The sequence below is a fragment of the Phocoena sinus genome, chromosome 13 (genome assembly GCF_008692025.1).
Source record: "Phocoena sinus isolate mPhoSin1 chromosome 13, mPhoSin1.pri, whole genome shotgun sequence".
In the NCBI taxonomy this organism is placed as follows: Eukaryota; Metazoa; Chordata; class Mammalia; order Artiodactyla; family Phocoenidae; genus Phocoena; species Phocoena sinus.
The window spans coordinates 52239000-52259324 of record NC_045775.1 but is presented as its reverse complement, the minus strand read 5'-3'; positions in this window follow the sequence as shown (position 1 = coordinate 52259324).

The following is a 20325-nucleotide window of genomic DNA, read 5'->3' as shown; positions in this document are numbered from 1 at the left end:
ATGTCAGTCTCCCTGTTGAAATATAAGCTTCTTGAGTGCAAGGCATCTGTGTATCAAGGCAGTATAGCACTGCAGTTAAAAACACAAGTTCTAGGGTCAATCTGCTTTGGAATCCCGATTTTATCACTTGCCAGCTGTGGGACCTTGGGTAAATTCCTTAATCATCTGTGTCTCAGTTTCCTCAGCTACAAAGTGGGTTTGTTGCAAAATTATGGTTGCTGTGAGATTACATGAGATGTGTGGTGGTTTTCAAATATGTCTGCAAATTCTTCAACACTTTTCCCTCCAAGATATGCAGCGGAAGTTCTCTTCCCTTGAGTATGGGCGACTTGATTACTATCAAATAGAATATGACAGAAGTGGTAGTGCCTTTGAGATTAGGACATAAAAGGCATCGTGGCTTTGGATCATTTGCTCTGGGGGAAGTCGGCTGCCTTGTGAAGACAATCAGCTGATGGAGAGGCCCCTGTGGTGAGGAACTGAGGCTTCCTGCCAACAGCCCTGTGAGGGAGCCATCTTGGAAGTGCATCCTCTAGCCCCAGTCAAGCTTTCAGATTACGGCAGTCCCTGCCAGCATCCTGACAGAAAACTCCCCAGAGACCCTGAAACAGAACCAACCTGCTAAACCACTCTGGAATTCCTTACCCATGGGAACTGAGATAATAAATTCTTGTTGTTTAAGATGTTACTTTTTTAAAAATTTGTTTATTTATTTATTTTTGGCTGTGTTGGGTCTTCATTTCCATGCGTGGGCTTTCTCTGGTTGTGGCAAGCGGGGCCCACTCTTCATTGCGGTGCGCTGGCCTCTCACTATCGCGACCTCTCTTGTTGTGGAGCACAGGCTCCAGACGCGCAGGCTCAGTTAATTGTGGCTCATGGGCCCAGCTGCTCCGCAGCATGTGGGATCTTCCCAGACCAGGGCTCGAACCCATGTCCCCTGCATTGGCAGGTGGACTCTGAACCACTGCGCCACCAAGATGTTACTTTTTAGGGCAGTTTGTTACCCAGCAATGGAGAACTAAGAGAAGATGAAAATGTGAAAGCACTTAAAAGACACATAGTAAATACTCAGTAAACGTTAGTCACTGTTGTAACTGCTGTGTTCTCCTTTATGTCCTTAGCATCTATTAAGAGCCTGCTAGAGCCTGCTACACCTGCTACCTATTATGGGCCCAATATACAACATGTGAGTGAATGAATAAACAGACACAAAGTAAAATAAAGGGTTGAGGCAATCATCCATGGCAGTGGTTTCTGAAGTTATTTGAGCAAGAACATTTTCAAACAAAATCTTACCCCATGTTTTCAGTAAGGGTTGAGTCAGAAAAAAAAAACAAAAAACAGAAACTACCTTAGGTATTTCAAACAGAGGGAAGCTAATACTGGGAATTGGTTACATAGGCAATGGAAGAGCTGAGAAGCCAAATAGGAAAGAGTGAGGTAACTTAGAGATTAGCCAGAGTAGGAAAAAAATCTCTCTATATATATATGAAGAGAGAGAGGGAAAATTATAAAGCAAATGTGGTAAATACTAACATATAGGGAATCTGGAAAAAGGGAATTGTTTGTACTATTCTTGCAGTGTTTATGTAAGTCTGGAACTATTTCAAAATAAAAAGTTAAATATAAATGAAAATATTTTTGTTTAAATTACATGTGAAGGAATTGGGAAAGGTTTGAGAGGGAATGATAAATAAACTAAGAAAATAAAAGAAAGACAAACTTTTGGCCGAATCTGGAAGTGGGCCCGCACGATATCTTTCCATCTCTGGCAAGCCACGCATTGTCTGTAACTTGCCGCTGATAGCTGGGGACATTCCTGCAGGTGCTGACATCTTCAGCTCTCTACCCACAAACCTCTGGAAGGTGAAGATGGAAAGCAACAGCCTGGCAGGATTTACAGAGGATTCCACTACTCTTATCTCCCCTCCCTAGTGGCAAGTCTCAAAATGAAAGATTCCAGACGAGGAGAAGAATTTTGAGAAATAAAGAATATTTGTAAATGTAAGAAGATGAAGGACATATAATTCACTTGGCAAGTTGGGGTAAATATAAACTTTAAATGATTTAGTAAATGTGTAAAAATGTGGGATGGGGCTCCCCTGGTGGCGCAGTGGTTGAGAGTCCGCCTGCCGATGCAGGGGACGCGGGTTCATGCCCCAGTCCGGGAGGATCCCACATGCCGCGGAGCGGCTGGGCCCGTGAGCCGTGGCCGCTGAGCCTGCGGTCCGGAGCCTGTGCTCCGCAACGGGAGAGGCCACAACAGTGAGAGGCCCGCATACCGGAAAAAAAAAAAAAAAAAAAAAAAAATGTGGGATGATGCTTAAAACTTCAGGACTAGTCTTCATTGGATTTCAAAGAGGACATTAGCATATTATAAACTAAATTTCCTAAAAGATCATCTGGGATTAAAGGAGTACCCTATATGTGAACTTCACATAGGGGCAAAGAGATATAGATTTATGAGAACACTAATCTGGAAGTTTTCTCTAAAATCAAGATTTAGTATCTGAGAGCAAGGCTCAAAAATTGTATCAAACACGATTTATCAGAAAATGACTGGGACTTCCCTGGTGACGCAGTGGTTGGGAGTCCGCCTGCCGATGCAGGGAACACGGGTTCGTGCCCCGGTCCGGGAAGATCCCACATGCCGCGGAGCGGCTGGGCCCATGAGCCATGGCCGCTGAGCCTGCGCGTCCAGAGCCTGTGCTCCGCAACGGAAGAGGCCACAACATTGAGAAGCCCGCGTACCGCAAAAAAAAAAAAAAAAAAAGAAAATGACTGGCAGCCAGGGGAGGATGTAAAAAGAAAATGAATGGCGATTTACTAAGAAGAAATGCAAAATGCCAAAAAGATACATATTTTTTAAACCTGCCTAATAATAAAAAGATGAACTTATGTAGCAATGAAATATTATTTTTATCAAATTGGCAAATTACTTTTTAAAAAATCTTAATACCCAGTGTTAGTAAAGGTGGGACAAAGGAATGTATGTATTTATTATACATATCAAGAAGGAGAGTAAATTGGTAATTTCTGGAGTTTAATTTAGCAATCCATTTAAACAAACTTAAAAATACATATACTCTTTGACACAGAAATTCTAATTCTAGGAGTTTATCTTATGGAAATAATCATAGGTATCCCAAAAGATTTTGTCACAGGAATATTTATAAAATGGAAAAAATTAGGAACAACCATATTTCTACAATTGGCTAATTAAACCAAAGTATAGATGCATAACACGTAGTACTATGCAGCCATTAGAAATGACATAAAGGAAGAATAGTTTTAGGAAAAGGAGAAATATTCTCATTTTATTAAGTTAGGAAAAAGTGGGTTATAAAACAGTAATGTCACGTTTTTTTAAAAAGCTTACTTGGGCCTAGTTACAAGACTGAAAGAATTGACACCAAAGTATTACTTTCGGTGATCGACAGGTGGTAAGATTGTGGGCAATTTTAATTTTCTTTCTCTTGATCATCTATATCTTGTAAATTTTCTTCAATAAAAATTATTTTTTTAAGTAGTTGGAGTATTTGTTTTTAGTTAGTTATGCATGAAGCTTACAGAAAAAGTCATTGGAGACTGTCAGAACCGTTAGGTCTCTACTCACTCTCATGCCTTTTCCCAAATAGAAAGAACTAGCATGCTCCTGGGTAGGTTTAGGAAGCACAGGAAGGGACCACTTGGGAAGCTGAGGTCCCCAGTCAATAAAAGGATGTAGGGGATGCAGGGTTTGGACAACTGGGGAAATTCTGAGGATTTAGTAATTGGTAGAATCAGGAAATGCAGTGATCATAGAAACCCTGGGGTGCTCCGTGATTTAGGAAAAGGAAATTCGGGTCTTGATTTTTAAAAGTGAAATCAGAGAAGAAAGTACTCTTGATTATTCCTTTTTTTTTTTTTTTTTTTGCGGTACGCGGGCCTCTCACTGTTGTGGCCTCTCCCGTTGCGGAGCACAGGCTCCGGACACGCAGACTCAGCGGCTACGGCTCACGGGCCCAGCCACCCCGCGGCATGTAGGATCTCCCCGGCCCGGGGCACGAACCCGCGTTCCCTGCATCGGCAGGTGGACTCTCAACCACTGCGCCACCAGGGAAGCCCTTGATTATTCCTGATACAAAATCAGTGTTCAGATCTTCTCCTCTAAACTTTAGTTTAGTTAAAAATATTTTCCCAAAATTATGTTGCTAAAGTCTGAAAATGAAGTTAAATGCTCGGAACCTAGGAGACTATTCACATGTTTAACCAAGAGATCATACATAAGAAAAAATATAGATTTTTTTTTTTAAGATTTATCTGAGTAAAATCAGACTTCAGGTAGTGCCTACTTACGGGGGCTTCTAAAGGACAGAGAGAAACACAATTCATTTGAGTTCAAAACACTTCTGTGGACCACTCATTCTCTGTCTGGGCCTTTGGTAGACCCTAATCCCTCAAATTCCAGACCCTCTCCAGAAGCCATTCCTTCCCAGAGTACTCAGAGGCAGGATGCTGAAGGCAGGGCCCATCTGACCCTCAGAACTTAGCCCCAGAGCAAACCTCTGCTCAGAGTGAAAAATTCACATTCTAAGTTTGATAGAAAAATCTCCATTCATACTGAACTGTAGTCAGAAACAAGTTATTTCTACATCCTGGAAGAGATATTTCGAATTTCCCAAAGAAATGCTTAAAGAAATCAATTCCTCAAAACTGAAATCGTTACCCTCAATCTGGGAAATTTAATTTCATGCTTCCAAATGGATATTATGGGCACTGCTTTGTTTTTCAGGGCATACATAGCTCTAATTATATGGAAACTGTGCACCAAAGAACCACATGGCAACCATCATACAATTGGAGAGTAATTATCAGTTCCTATCTGTTGTTTAAACCACAGCTGCACAATAAAATATTAAAATTGTAAATAATATAGTAGTTAATCTGTTAACTCTCTGGGCAGTAGTACTAGGTGTATATGCCTTGGGAGAGGGAAATGTTTAGTCATAAAAATTTCAAGCCTCAATTTTCCCGAACAAAAGGACTCCAAAACACAAGGAAAAAAATGCTAAGACCCTACATAGCATCTGGCTTTTAAAAAAAGGCTGAACTGCCTGTTTTTGCCTTAAGAAAACTGTAAAGTATTAGATATCCAGCTTTGGGGACAATGGAGGCAGAATGTTAGTCAACCCTGTTGATTTCGCTAATTCATTCAAAATACAAAGGATCCCAACCTGTGAAATGGGATCAGTCAAAACTGATTTGACAATTGATGTGATTACCCTTTAAGCCTGCCTCAGGGGATTTCTCCCTAAATTACTTTCACAATCCTCCCAGCTCTCTAGATCTTTGTAATTCAATAAATATTTGTATTAAGATCTTACTAAAGTGTCAGGTAAGGAGATTCCCAGAGAATTTCTTTGATCCCTCCAATTGCCTGGTGCAGTGCTAAGCTCAGAATCAGAGTCCACAAATGCATCATGACAGAAGATTCTAAGATCGCTTCCATAAGTTTCATGACAGCTGTCCCAGGCTGATTGTATTAAGCAGTCAGGTTTCTACCCTCTGAATGCCTACCCTGGCCAAGCACCATGGACAGTTGAGCCAGTCGAGTTGGCATTAAGCCGCTCGGGATGTGGAGCTAAGAGCACTACAATTTTGTGTTCTAGGCAGATAGCCTACATTTATAGGCTACCAAACTTTGTAGAAAGACCTGTACTACACACATACAGGAGAGTCAAGGGACTGAAAAACATAATTCCGATGCTCTAAGAGTTTACAGTTGAGGGACTTCCCTGGTGTCACAGTGGTTAAGAATCCGCCTGCCAATGCAGGGGACACGGGTTCCATCCCTGGTCCGGGAAGATCCCACATGCCGTGGAGCAACTAAGCCTGTGTGCCACAACTACTGAGCATGTGCTCTAGAGCCCGCGTGCTGCAACTACTGAAGCCTGTGCACCTAGAGCCTGTGCCCCGCAACAAGAGAAGCCACTGCAATGAGAAGCCCACGCACCGCAACGAAGAGTAGCCCCTGCTCGTGACAATTAGAGAAAGCCTGTGCTCAGCAATGAAGACCCAACACAGCCAAAATATAAATTAATTAATTAAATTAATTTAAAAAAAAGTTTACAGTTGAGCTAGAGATACCAATTTGGGTGTTGCTGTCAATTATATCTCAATAAGAATTAAAAAAAAAAAGAATTTTGGTGCTAGAAAGAACTTTAGGGATAAAGAGATCAGAGTATTAGGATCTTAAATTCCCATGCATGCCCACCTCCCACCCCCTGCCAATCATAGAAGGTCTGCTTATACCCAAAAGGCTAAATAAATATTTAATTCAGCTTTAAAATAAGTTATTCCATATTATTATTTAGGTAATGCGCATACTAATTTCTAAAGGCACAGAAAGGTATAGAGGAAAATGTTTCCCTATCACTCCTGGTCTCCAGCCATCCAGTACCCCACATCAGAAGCAACACATGTTACAACTTTCTTACATGTAATTGTGGAGACAGTCTGTGCATCTAGGAGCATGTATATGTGGAGAGAGATATGGATATAGATATATACAAAAGAGTGTTTGGAGTTTTTTTGGCCAAACCATGAGGTCTTATTTCCCCGACCAGGGATTGAACCCGGGCCATGGCAGTGAAGGCACAGACTCCTTCCTAACCGCTGGACTGCCAGGGAATTCTCCAAAATAGTGTATTATGACTACGATTCTGCTCCTTGATTTTTTCAGTTAATTTGGAGAATATAATCTTGGAGACTCCGTATCAATATATATGGGCCTTCCTCATTTTTAAATTTTAATTTTCTAGTAAGAAATTAGTCACATATTTGAAAATTAATTTTAAAATAAATTAAAAGTTTCTCTCTTACCCATGTCTCCAATCACCAGTTCCTAACCCGTCCCTAAGAACTAACCTTTATTGTTTGTGCTTATGTAACTTTCCAGAATTTCTTTATGTTTATGCTTATAAGCCAACGCATATTCTTTTATTTCCCATATTTTTACACAAAGGCAGGTACTCCTCTGAACCTTCCTTTTTTTCATTTAATAATATGCCTTTGCAGAACTTTACAGGTTGTGGACAGTTCCTTCCTTCTTTTGTAATAGTTCAATAGTATTCGATTGCACTCTGAACCATGATTTATTTGCTCTTACAAGTTACGCTGTAAGTAACCTTGTACTTGTGTAATTTCCCACATGTGCTAGTATTCGTAGGTTAAATTCCCACAAGAGAAATTGATGTATCAACGGATGGGTGCTTGTAATTTTGATTGACATTGTCAGATTGTCCTCTATATGGACTGTACCAATTCAAGTTCCTACCAATAATGTATGAGACCCTGTTTCCCCATTCTCTGACCAATATAGGTTTTTTTAACCAAACCTTTGGTCCTTATCTATCTTATAAATCGAATATGGTGATTTATTGAAGTTTTAATTTCCATTTCTCTTAAGAATGAGGTTGAGCATCTTTTCTGAAAGCATGATTTGTATTTCCGTTTCTGTGGGCTGTATTTTTGTCCATTTTCATGCTATGTTTTTGGTCTTTTGATGATGGTTTTGTGAGAGTTTTTACATATTAGAGAAATCAGCCTTCATGCCATGCATTGCACACCTTTTTTCTCAGTTTGTTGCTGGTCACTAACTCTTTTATGATTTTTTTTTCATGCAGTGTATTTTTGTTTTCACATCATCAAATGCATTAACTTTTTTAGGGATTCTGGCTTTTATGTCTTCATTAGAAAGGCCTTCTTCCCAGGAGCATATACCAGAATATCTCATATGTTTTCCTCTCGTACTTTTATGGTCTTATTTTTTATATTTAAATCTTTGATCCAACTAGAACTTATTCTGATATAAAAAAGTTAAATTGAGATTAAACTTCACTTTTTCTTGAGATAGCTACCCCAGTAGTCGTAAAATCATTATTGAGCAATCCATATTTTCCCCAACTGAAAAGTGTTACTTTAACATACACTAAATTTCTATATGTATTTGAGCCCATTTCTGTACTTTCTATGTTTATCCCTTGATCTGTATGTCTGTACAGGCATCAGTGCTATAGTTTTGATTACTGAAGTCTTAAAATATGGTATAACATCTACTAAGACCAGTCTCCTCTCAATATTCTTCCTGTTCAGAGTTTTCCTGGCTATTCTTGCTTGTTTATTTTCCCACATGAACTTTAGAATCAGCTTGTCAAGTTCCCAGGAAAATAATTCTCTTGGTATTTTTATTGGGATTGTGGTAAATATTTTTAGATTAACTTAGTGAGAATTGATATCTTTATGATGTTGAGCCCTTTGTTCCAAGAATATGGCAGGAGTATCTGTAAAGTCCTTTGATTCTCTCAAGAGTGTTTTAAAGTTTTATTCAAATAAGTCCTGTACATTCCTTGTTCAATTTTATCTTTTTTTCTTGGTACAATTATAAATAATGACTTTTCTCCTTAAATACTGAATATTTAGGACATCTGCACATCTGGGTCAATATTCTCTGATTTCAAATATCATATCATATTTCTGAGGCAATGTGACATCAATGCCAAAACACTCCAGGAATTCTCAAATTACAAAGTTTTCATAGTAAATAAGTTGTAATTGATTTTAATTTTTTAAAAATCCACACACAAGGACACGTTGAGGATCTGGCTTTAAAACCTAGGTTAAAAAACAGCAACAAAAACCGCTCTAGGTTAAAAAAAATAAATAAATAAAATAAATGAAAACTGTCTTTTTAAAAATGTTTCCACTACCATCCCTCCAGGCATCCCTAGAAGCAAAGATCTTCTTAAAATATACATTGAATCATCTGACTCCCATGCTTAAAATCATCAGTGGCTTCTGACTGCACTGTAAATAAAATTGACATCTAAACAGACCCTTCAATTTGGACCAAGATCAGCAGGGAGGGTCATCTCTGCTCCATGTGGCATAAGCTAGGCTGGCTCCACTGGGGGACTGGAAGTTAGCAAGTTAATTCTGGCTGTCAGCTGAGGCTATGGGCAGGTTCAGCTCTACTCCACATCGGCCTCTCCACAGGCTGCTTGGACTTCTTCCCAACATTGTGACTTGGTTCAAGAGTGAATGTCTGAGACAGAAAGTAGAAGGTACCACCTTCTTAAGGTCTGGGTCAAGAAACAAGTATAGCATCACTTCTACCATGTTCTAATAGTTAAGATTCAGGGAAAAGGGGTATAATCTTACTTCTTGACAGGAGAATTGCCAAAGAATCCAGTACATGTTTTAAAACCATGGCATCCATCTAGATAAAGCGAGTTCTCTCTCTACCCCCTTTGCAGCCAGTCTACCTGAAAGAATGGTCTCCAGCCACTATCTCTTCTTCCTTTCCAGCTAATCTCTTCTCCATCAAAAGCAATCCAACTTCAGCCTCCACAATTGAACTTGCTCTCACCTAAGTCATCATGCTCATCCAGGGAACCTTCTAGTTCATGGACTAAGGAATTTAAACCAGACTGGGAATTCTTAACTTGAGGTCCAAATACCTATGAAATTGTATGTCTAATCATGCACATTGGTGCATTTTTCCCCCGGCAGGTGCCATCAAGTAGGATCATCCAGATTTCCTGGTGGTCCACTGGTTAGGACTTGGCACTTTCACTGCCGTGGCCTGGGTTCAATCCCTGGTGGGGGAACTAAGATCCCACAAGCCACTTGGCATGACCAAAAAAAAAAAAAAATTACTAGGATCATCTCAGCTTCTCAACAAGATCTGTGTTTCAGAAAAGATTACTAGCCAGTCAGTGTTCTGCAGGACCTCTGAGCACCTTAGCTTACATTGCTAAGGAAGCACCACAGCACCTTAGCTATGTCTGTTAATAACAATAGAGCCAGCATTTCTTTTGGAGCTTTCTAAGTGTCGGGTACTATTCTAAAACCTTTATGTTTATGATGTCATTTCACCCTCACAGTTACTCTCTGATAGGTATTATTATCATCCCCATTTTACAGATGAGTAAACTGAGACACAGAGATGTTGCTATGGACTGAATATTTGTGTCTTCCCCAAAATTCAAAATGTTGAAACCCTCATCCCAGTGAGATAGTATTTGGAGGTGGGGCCTTTAGGAGGTAATTAGGTCATAAGGGTGGAGCTTTCATGAATGGGATTAGTGCCTTTTAAGAAGAGGCCAGAGAGCTAGCTAGATTTCTTTCTACCATGTGAGGATACAAGTTGGCAGTCTGCGATCTGGAAGAGGGCTTTCACGGGAACTGTACCCTGCTGATACCCTGATCTCAACTTCCAGCCTCCAGAACTGTAAGAAATAAATTTCTGTTGTTTGTAAGCCACCCAGTCCATAGTACTTTGTTACAGCAGCCCAAACTGACTAAGAGTCTAGCCCAGGGTTACACATCAGGTAAAAAGCAACACCAGGAATCAACCCAGGCAACCTGGCTTTGGAATCTATATGCTTAACCCCTACTCTGCCTCTCAAAATACCTTGATCATTTTAATAGCTAAATAGTATTCCAGTGAGTTAATAGGCCACAATTTGGGTAACCAGTTGCCTATTATTTAAATCCCATTTTAGGGCTTCCCTGGTGGCACAGTGGTTGAGAATCTGTCTGCCGATGCAGGGGACGCGAGTTCGTGCCCCGGTCTGGGAAGATCCCACATGCCGTGGAGCGCCTGGGCCCGTGAGCCATGGCTGTTGAGCCTGCGCGTCCGGAGCCTGCACTCCGCAACGGGAGGAAAAAAAAAAAAAAGTAAATCCCATTTAATACATGAGAAAGTTAGCTCTCAGAGATGTTAACTAACTTGTGCTTGTAGACTGGGGAAGAACCCAGCTCATAATAATAGCTACTGGCTGTCATTTATTAAGTGCCTTTTATATGCCTGGCCTTCATGCCCTTTGAATCCTTGCCCCTCTATGAGATTAGTATTAGATATGAGGAAACAAAACCCAAAGGGATTAAATAATGCCTATGAGCACACAGCTGGCAAGCATCAGATCAAGGATTAAATTCCAGAACCTGTGCCCTTTTTCCTCTGATACACCATGTCCAGTTAATCACAGAAACTCTGCTTTTCAGTACTATGTGAAGGGCCCTCTCTCATACAATGCTAGTGAAAGTATATCAATAAACGGGTGCAATCACCATGGAGGGCATTTTGGCAATATTTGTCAAAATGATATATGTACATTCACAACAATGTAAATATACGTAACTCTACTGAAGTGTACACTGAAAAATAGTTGAAATGGTAAATTTTATATGTGCTTTTTTACCACAGTAAAAAAAAAGAGACATATGTGCATACCCTTAAACCCAACAATATAACTAGAAATTTATCCTGTGGATATACACATTTGTGGAAAATGATGTGTCCTCAAGAATATTTATTACAACATTGTTTGTATTAACAAAAGATTAGACGCAAGTGACCATTAGAGGGAGACCAGTAAAATAAATTATGGTCCACTATACAACTGAGTACCATACAGCCTTTAAAAAGAACAGGGAGGGACTTCCCTGGTGGTCCAGTGGGTAAGACTCTGTGGTCCCAACATGGGGGTCTGGGTTCAATCCCTGGTTGGGGAACTAGATCCCACATTCATGCCACAACTAAGAGTCCGAATACCACAACTAAGAAGCTCACATGCCACAACTAAGAGCCCGCATGCTGCGATGAAGATCCCACGTGCCAAAACTAAGACTCAGTACAGCCAAAATAAATAAATAAATATTTTTAAAAAATTTTTAATAAATAAAAAGGAACAGGGAGATGTTTATACTGATGGGGAAAGATTGACATGATATATTGTAAAGTGAAATAGGTAAGCAATTGTGTAAAACACAGGTGGTGGGAGGTTAGGGGTTAGGAGGGAATGGGAAGAAAATATACACATATTTGCTTATATACTGATAGACCTCTGTAAAGAAACACAAGAAACTTCTAACACTTGTTGCTTCTGAGATGGAGAACTGGTGGCTGGGGACAGGGGATGGAGACTTTTATACTTTTTGAATTTTGAAGTTTTGTGAACTCAAGAAATTAAATAAAGGAGTTCCCTGGTGGTCTTGTGGTTAGGATTTGGCGCTTTCACTGCCGTGGCCTGGGTTCAGTCCCTGGTGGGAGAACTGAGATCCTGCAGGCTGTGTGGTGCTACCTGAAAGAAAGAAAGAAAGGGGGAAAAAAGAAATTAAATTTAAAATTCTATTTAAAAAATATATATTTAGAGAATTGAGAAGTGGTGGAGATCTCAAGAAATCTAGCACTAGGTGTGCCCAAGACAGCATCTGAAGCATTTGCTAGGCTCGTGATGAGACTCTGTGTCTCACTTATTCACTGCTGTATACCCAAAAACAGCAGTTCTGGAACCCTTGGTGGTACGCAGAAAAGTACTCTAAGGATGCTTGTTAGGTGAGTGAATGAATGAGTGAACAGATAGCTGGTGTTAACTATTTATTCTTGTACTTCTCTGTGTTGTAGGCTTTACATTCATTAAGTTCAGACATTTTTAGAGTCAATAACATCCTTCTTAGGTTTAACAAAGACCTATTTCATCTTGTTGCATCCTTGATAGAAATGACCAACAATTGGTTAGAGATCTCATTTTAATCTTCTAAATGCTTGAAGTCATTTGTGACTTCTTGGACTTCCCTTTTACCAATTCAGTGGCTTCAATTCTTAACCTTCTAGCAAATACCAGTTTAGCACCTGTTCAATCATTCTGCCTTCTCTGAGCTCTCCAAATCTCTCTCTAAATGTAGTTTTTCAATTGGTTCATGATATTCTAGTAAGGATCAGACCTCTCAAATACTGCGGAAGGTTTATTGACCAGGTTTTCACATTCCCTTCCATTAACACTTGCCTGTGATATCTTTTGAAAGAAAATCTTTTTTTTTTCCCCTGGAGGCAGCATGGAGTTGAGAAAAGAGAACCAGGTTTCAAGCCAGAAGATCCGACTTTTGAATCCGTACCCTCACCATGTACAGGCTGAGTGGCCTTTCATTCATTCATTTAACAAATATTTGTTGAGCCTACTCTGTGCATGGCACGGTTCTGGATACTGGGGACTGAGTAGTGGGCAAAACAAACAAAAACCTCCCTACTCTCATGGACTTCACATTCTAGTGGGGAAAGACCACCGAGAAACAAAATGAACAAGTAAAATATATGTCATTTTATTTTATTTTACTTGTTAACATCTTTATTGGAGTATAATTGCTTTACAGTGGCATGTTAGTTTCTGCTGTATAACAAAGTGAATTAGCTATATGTATACATATATCCCCATATCCCCTCCCTCCTGCGTCTCCCTCCCACCCTCCCCATCCCACCCCTCTAGGTGGTCACAAAGCACCGAGCTGATCTCCCTGTGCTGTGCAGCTGCTTCCCACTAGGTATCTATTATACATTTGGTAGTGTATATATGTCCATGCCACTCTCTCACTTCGTCCCAGCTTACCTTTCCCCTCGATAAGTGCTATGGAGAAAAATTTAAAAAGGAAAGCAGGATAGGGAGTATGGGAGGCAGGGGGTACAATTTTAAATTGAGTCAATAACATCTTTCTTGGCAAGGCCACACTGAGAAGGTGATAATTGAGTCAAGACCCTACGACTGTGAGGGTGTGAGTCGTGTGGATTTCTAGAGGTAGAGGGACAGCTAGCGCAAGGGCTCTGAGGTGGTAAGTGGCTTGACAAAGAACAGCAAGGAAGGGAAGTGAATAGAGAGTGGGGTTCGGCCAGAGAGGAGGCTGTGAGGGGCTGGGCAGTGACCTGTGACTGAGTGAATTAATTTCTGACAATTATAACAATATCTATTCTCTGAAGTTTAAATAAAGTAACATACATGGGGGCTTCCCTGGTGGCACAGTCTTTAAGAATCTGCCTGCCAATACAGGGGACACAGGTTCGAGCCCTGCTCAGGGAAGATCACACATGCCGCAGAGCAACTAAGCCCGTGCGCCACAACTACTGTGCCTGTGCCCTAGAGCCCGCGAGCCACAACTACTGAGCTCACACGCCAGAACTACTGAAACCTGAGCGCCTAGAGCCTGAGCTGCACAACAAGAGAAGCCACCGCAATGAGAAGCCCACGCACCGCAACAAAGAGTAGCCCCCCTCGCCGCAACTAGAGAAAGCCAGTGCATAGCAACGAAGACCCAACGCAGCCAGAAATAAAACTAATAAATAAATAAATAAAGTAATGTACATGAAAAGTGCCTGCCAGAGTACGACCTGAGCAGATTCAAGTAAGTTTAATTGTCTGCAAGTCTTTGAGGCTGTTTCTCAGGTTGGGGAATTGATTTTTTTCTAATGATATACTCCCTGTGATTAGAGAGATGTCTGTGTTCTGAAACATCTTCTCAAAAACAAAAAAAAAAACCCACGTGGCTTATGTCAGTTAAAGTGTTGGCCCACGTCCCAGAGTTGATGATTTTTGTATCTAAAAGATATCAGCAGATTACAAACCCACCCACCTGTGGCAGAGCAAAGGCTGACAGGACACCCTCCTTTAAGAGAAGCCAAAGGTAAAGAGGTGAGAGAGGAATAGTGGCCTGAGGTCACTGGAGAATACAAACCGATTTAATTCATTCAGCAGAACATTTAGTCAGTGGTGTATCCAATGGATTAATTCTCTCTGCAGTGCAGGCTGAACGCCTTATCTAAGACTAGACTTGCCAGACAACAGGATTGCCTAACCAAAATGGGTTTCTCTCTGCAGGCCTTTCTGTTTCTTTACTGAGATCTCAAGATTTTAAAGAAGAGGGATAGAGGTAATGTGACACTTCAGCAGCCAATCAAGAGACAATTGTCTGAGAACAAAGGTGAAAGAAAACCAATGGAGTTGCCTGTCCCCAACTCCAGATTTAGAGACCACAACTGCTATCAATTGCTTCTTGCAGAGGCCCTTGCTTTCTGGCCTGTAGAATAGCCTTGCTGTTCTGTCAACAGATAGAAACCTAGGTGAATTGAATTAATTTTGCTATCATCAATCCATATCAATCTCAGGTCTGTTAACTATTAATACCTCAGGCCATGATGACCTCAGGTTTTCTAAGAGGTATCCAGATAACACAGTTCAACTACATCAGCAACTAGAACCAACTTAAGCACACACACACCCAGAGCTATATTGACAGAGGATAAACTAATCGTTGTATTAGGGCAATAAAATTATTTTTTATCCTGTTTTTCAAAATAGTACTTTTGAAATTTAAAAAAATACATATTGGGTTTTAGTAAATGTGGATTACTAAGTATTGTGTGATTAATTTGTGTCTTAAAACTCCAAACAACCTCTTTGATAGAGGAGATTGATTTTTTTTAATTCAGTCCATCAATATAATAGGCAGCCATTAAGCTATGCTGTAGAGGACCAGTGAGTGACCCAGAGAATGTTCAGGATATATTGTGAAGTGAAAAAACAATGAGGACTGTACAACGGCATTGAATAAATATTTTTATACCTAAGGATAGAATGTATATGAAAATGACTAACATATTAAGTGTTTACTCTCAGAAGATAAAATCACAGGTGGTTTTAATTTTCTTTGTGCTGATCTACATTTTCAAAAATTTCTATGACGAACATGTATTACTTTTGTAATAAGAAAAATTATTTCAGTTTCATGTTAATTAAAATTCAGCTGCCCAACATTTCTAAAAGTCCAATTCATTTTCTAACTAGGAACACAGCTAAAGCAATCGAGATATCTACTTTCCTTGAGAAAATGGCTTGAAAAAAAGCATACAGTCATGAAGATTTGTGCCACTGCCATTTAATAATGGCAGCACTGATTCTGTGATAGGTAGTGTTGTCAGCGTTTTGCCTGTGTCACCTCACCTAATCTGCACAACCACCCCATGAAGAAGGTCCCATTAGGGAGCCCATTTTAGAGAGGAGGAAACAAGAGCAGAGAGGATAAGTAAGTTGCCCAAAACCAAAGTTAGGAAGAGGTACAGACCCAGGCAGTGTGGTTCCAAGCCTGAGTCCTCACCACTGTTGGCTGCCTCACTACCGGTCTCTGCATCCAGGCAGCCCTGGTAACCTCCTCGTCTAGCGCCCTCAACAGTTGCGGCAAGTCTAGCTCTCTCCTCAAAACCCCTGCTTCCCACCTCCCTTCTCACTTTCAGCAGCTGCCCTGATTTCAGAGAAAAGGAGCTTCCTGCATCCTCCCCTATTTATTCTCTTTAAAATGGAGCAACTCTATATGATTGCAATATTTGGAAAATACTTATACTAAAAAAAAAAGTATTCATTATTTATCTGAAATTTAAATTAACTGAGTGGCCGGTGTTTGGGGCAACCCTACTTAGAGAAGGTTCTCAGCTATCTTTTATCCTAAGAAAAATATCAAAACAATCTTAATTGCTCATCCCTCTCCAACAACCAGTCACCAAGCCAGGAGATGCCTATCACATCTTCCACGCCCACCTCTCCTCCCAAGGTAAACTGTGTGACAACAAACCACATCTGCTGTTGCCCTTGACAGCCCGGTTTGAAGCTGTCAGGATCTGGCCTCTGTAGCTGACTAGAGGCTGGCCCTGGGGATTATTTCAACCTCCACTTCTGAACACAGAGCCTGTCCACTGTTCTAACCAAATTCTAGCTGCCCTCCAGTTGTGGGAGTGTTGAAACAGGAGAGAAGGGAGCAGGGCACAACCTTTAAAAGAATGACATAGCCATAGGACATGACAAAAACTGGCTAGAACCAACTAGGTCCAAGATGGTGGGAGATTCAACTTCCCCTTGAGCCTCATTACACACTCATTGTAATACATTAGTGTGTTAAATGACACACCCACAGGTGCCATGACAGTTCTGAGGCTAACCATTAAAGGCCAAAAAGTGGGCAGTGGCCCAATTCTTGGAAATCTCCGCCCCTTCCCCCAAAATAGCTGGAAAAATCCTCTCACTCATTAGCCTATAAAATTACTCATCCCATTAAAACTAACCACACCATATTTCAGGGCCTGTCACCTTCTGGGATGGTCCACACTCTGTGGAGTTTGTTTCTCTCTAAATAAATCCACTTCTTACCTACCACTTTGTCTCTCACTGAATTCTTTTTGCAACGAGACATTAAGAACCTGAGTTTCATTAAGTCCTGAGATCAGGTGTGTGATCTCAACTAAAAGACCGTGGGTTCAAGTCCCAGTCTGGGTTTTGGCCAGGTTTGAGTCCTGGCCCGTGGATTCAAGTCCCAATCTGAGCTGCGCAGTTTCAGTGTCAATACCTTAGGAGACCCCTGGTCATAGGTTGCCCTTGGTTACTCTCTGGCTGTGTCAAATTGCAGCCTTTGCCTGACTCAGCACTTCTCCCCCATAACCCTGACTTTATAGCCCCAAGAAAAAGGAAACTTGTTCTGGGCTTGTTGCCATGTCAGTGAGGTGGGGAATGTAGAACCCCTTCAGAAAGGAGTGGGGCATGGTAGATATTCCTGGAAAAATGGAGTCCATCTTGTACCTTAGGGAAAACAGTAATATACTTTATTTTCCACATCTACACTATACTTTCCTTGAGAGTAGGAGCTATAACTTTTATGTCCATGCTGAGAAGAATCACAAGGCCTGGATAAATCTTACCATGAATGAATGAGTGAACCAATGAACAAAATAGCCTACAACAAGGAATCACTAAGCAAACTGTGACACCTCAGCCACCTGGCATACTACATATCAACTTACAAGAATAAGTATATATGCTATGTCAATACATAGAATTGTGTGTGTGAAACCAATTAAATTCAGAAAGTAGAACATTAGATCATTTGTAATCTGATTATAACTATGCTAAAATCTATATACAGATCACAATCAAGAGTGTCAGAACATTTGGAGTTGTAAATAGTTTAGAAACTAGTACTAGTAGGGGATTTTTCTATAAATTTGCTCAATTTCAAAATAAATATTTTCTTATAGCTGAGAATCCAAAGGGACCTCAGCCCCTGAAGCACTGGAATAAATAAATATGCAGGTCTCAGAATTTGAGCTCCTATTAAAGTGGCTCAAGCTAAAAGATTTTCCTTTTTAGAGGATATTAATTGCTCTCGTGCTGCCCATACTCCAATGTGATAGAAGCAATATCTATTCAACACAGATTGAAGGGAACATCTAGCCGTGACCTGGTTAGTTTGACCAGTAAAGACCAAAAGCATATATTTTCATTCTGCCAGATAATCCCTGTTGTCTCTGCATTTTATATTTGAATTCAGACTGTATTTAAGTGTTAGCCTAGCTCAAGAACTATAACTCCACAAATCCGTGTAAATCTCTCTCAAGACTGTCTTCACCACGATCCTTCCCTAAAGCTCTCAGTGGTTCTTGGTTGCCTAACCCAAATTCCTCAGCCCAGAAGGTGGCTACAGCAGCTGATTCCAATCTGCCCTTGCAGTCTTATCTTTTACTAATCTCTTCTGCTGTAACAATTTGCCTCTGGTATTTTACTTATAGAAATGCCTAATTCAAGCCCTAGTTTCTATGTAAATTCCTCAGTTCTCCCCTATCAGAAGAGAGTTTTGGATCTCTCCAAATGTCTCTGAATAGCATTTACTCTTTGCATTGGCCCTTACTATTTTTCTGGCTTATACTTCTTAATATCCTTTATGTGTGTTCATTTGGTCTTCCCAAGTAGACAATGTCATCATGGAAGGTGGAACAAACCAGCAAACTGATTTTCACAAGGTGGGTCGATGCACCATCAAGAAGGTAGATAGAGAAATTTAGTTATGTACATCCTCATAACCCAAGAGTCATCTTAACAATTTCCAGAAGTAAGGCCACGCTCAAACTCTAGGAGACTGAATCATGCTAAGAGAAAGAGCCCAAAGATGATTTATAAGCCAGAATATCAACTTATTTTGCAATGACAGTAGCCATTTGTATAGGCTCTTTTCCTTCTGATGAAAACGAAGTTACAGATGAGAAAGTTCCTAGTAAGCAGAGGCAAGGGAAAAAAGGGAATTGGCTCTATAACCATGTATTAGTGTTCTATTGCTGCTATAACAAATTACCACAAAATTAGTGGCTAACAGCAACATAAATTTACTATCATATAGTTCTGTAGATTTGAAGTCTGACACGGGTCTCACTGGACTAAAATCAAGATGTCAGCAAGGCTCTATTCTTTATGGAGACCCTAAGGGAGAATGTTTCTTTGAGTTTCCTGGCTTCTAGAAGTGCCCACATCCCTTGGCTCATGGCTCCCTTCCTCCATCTTCTAAGCCAGTAATGTCAGGTCACTGAGCTCCTCTTCCACCTCCCTCTCCCACTTTGAAAACCTCTTGTGATTACACTGGACTCACCCAAATAATCCAGGATAATTTCCCCATCTCAAGGTTCTTAATCACATCTGCAATGTCTCTTTGCCATATAAATTAACATATTTTGGGGATTAGGACATGGACATATTTGGGAGACCATTATTCTGCCTACTACAATCAAATTTCCAAAAAGATATTAGTGTGAAATTAATATATTAGGTATGACTCTTAACACATATAAAATAAGGAAATGTTACTTTTATTCCTAAATTTTCGCTCCCATCAGATTAAGGTGATGAGAAATTAACAATCATTGTTGAGGGCACTTTATGTGGTGCCTATAATGCCACAAAAGTCTCAGTCTCCTGATATACAATGGCACTCTGCTCCATGGGATGTGGGCATTTCTGCCCAAGCAGGACACCTCGGGGTCTAGTTATCCTGATACCGAAATCCACTCTGGGGTCTTCACCCCTCCCTGGGCCCCCAAAGTAGTAATGAAATCCCTGGAACTCCAGGACCCTTCTCTGGGAGTATCTCCCCTCTTGTGCACCCCCATTTCATTACTCTTGCAGGCAGGTGCCCCTCTCTTTCTTCCAACTTCACTGGGTTTACACTGTTACAAAAAAACCTGAAGAGCCATTGGCTCTAAACTGCTTTTGTCTTTCCCTTTTGCAAAAATTCCCAGGAATGAAATTACAAAAGACCTAGACACAAAGGACCTGTGAAGAGCGGGGTGGGGTGGGGTTGTGTGTAGACTGAGAAATAATACAGTGAGCAGAGCACATTGCTACAATTAATAAATTAACATCTCAAAGACCAATCCTGTGACATACATATAGCCTACTATTTTATCTTTTTCCACCAGGATCTATTCCTATTTAAAATAGTTCTTGGTTCATCTTCCTCTTCTTTTTTTTTAAATTGAAGTATAGTTGATTTACAATGTTGTATTAATTTCTGCTGTTCAGCAAAGTGATTCTTTTTTATACATTCTCTTTTATGTTCTTTTCCATTATGGTTTATCCCAGGATATTGGATATAGTTCCTTGTGCTATACAGTAGGACCTTGTTGTTTATCCATTCTATATGTAA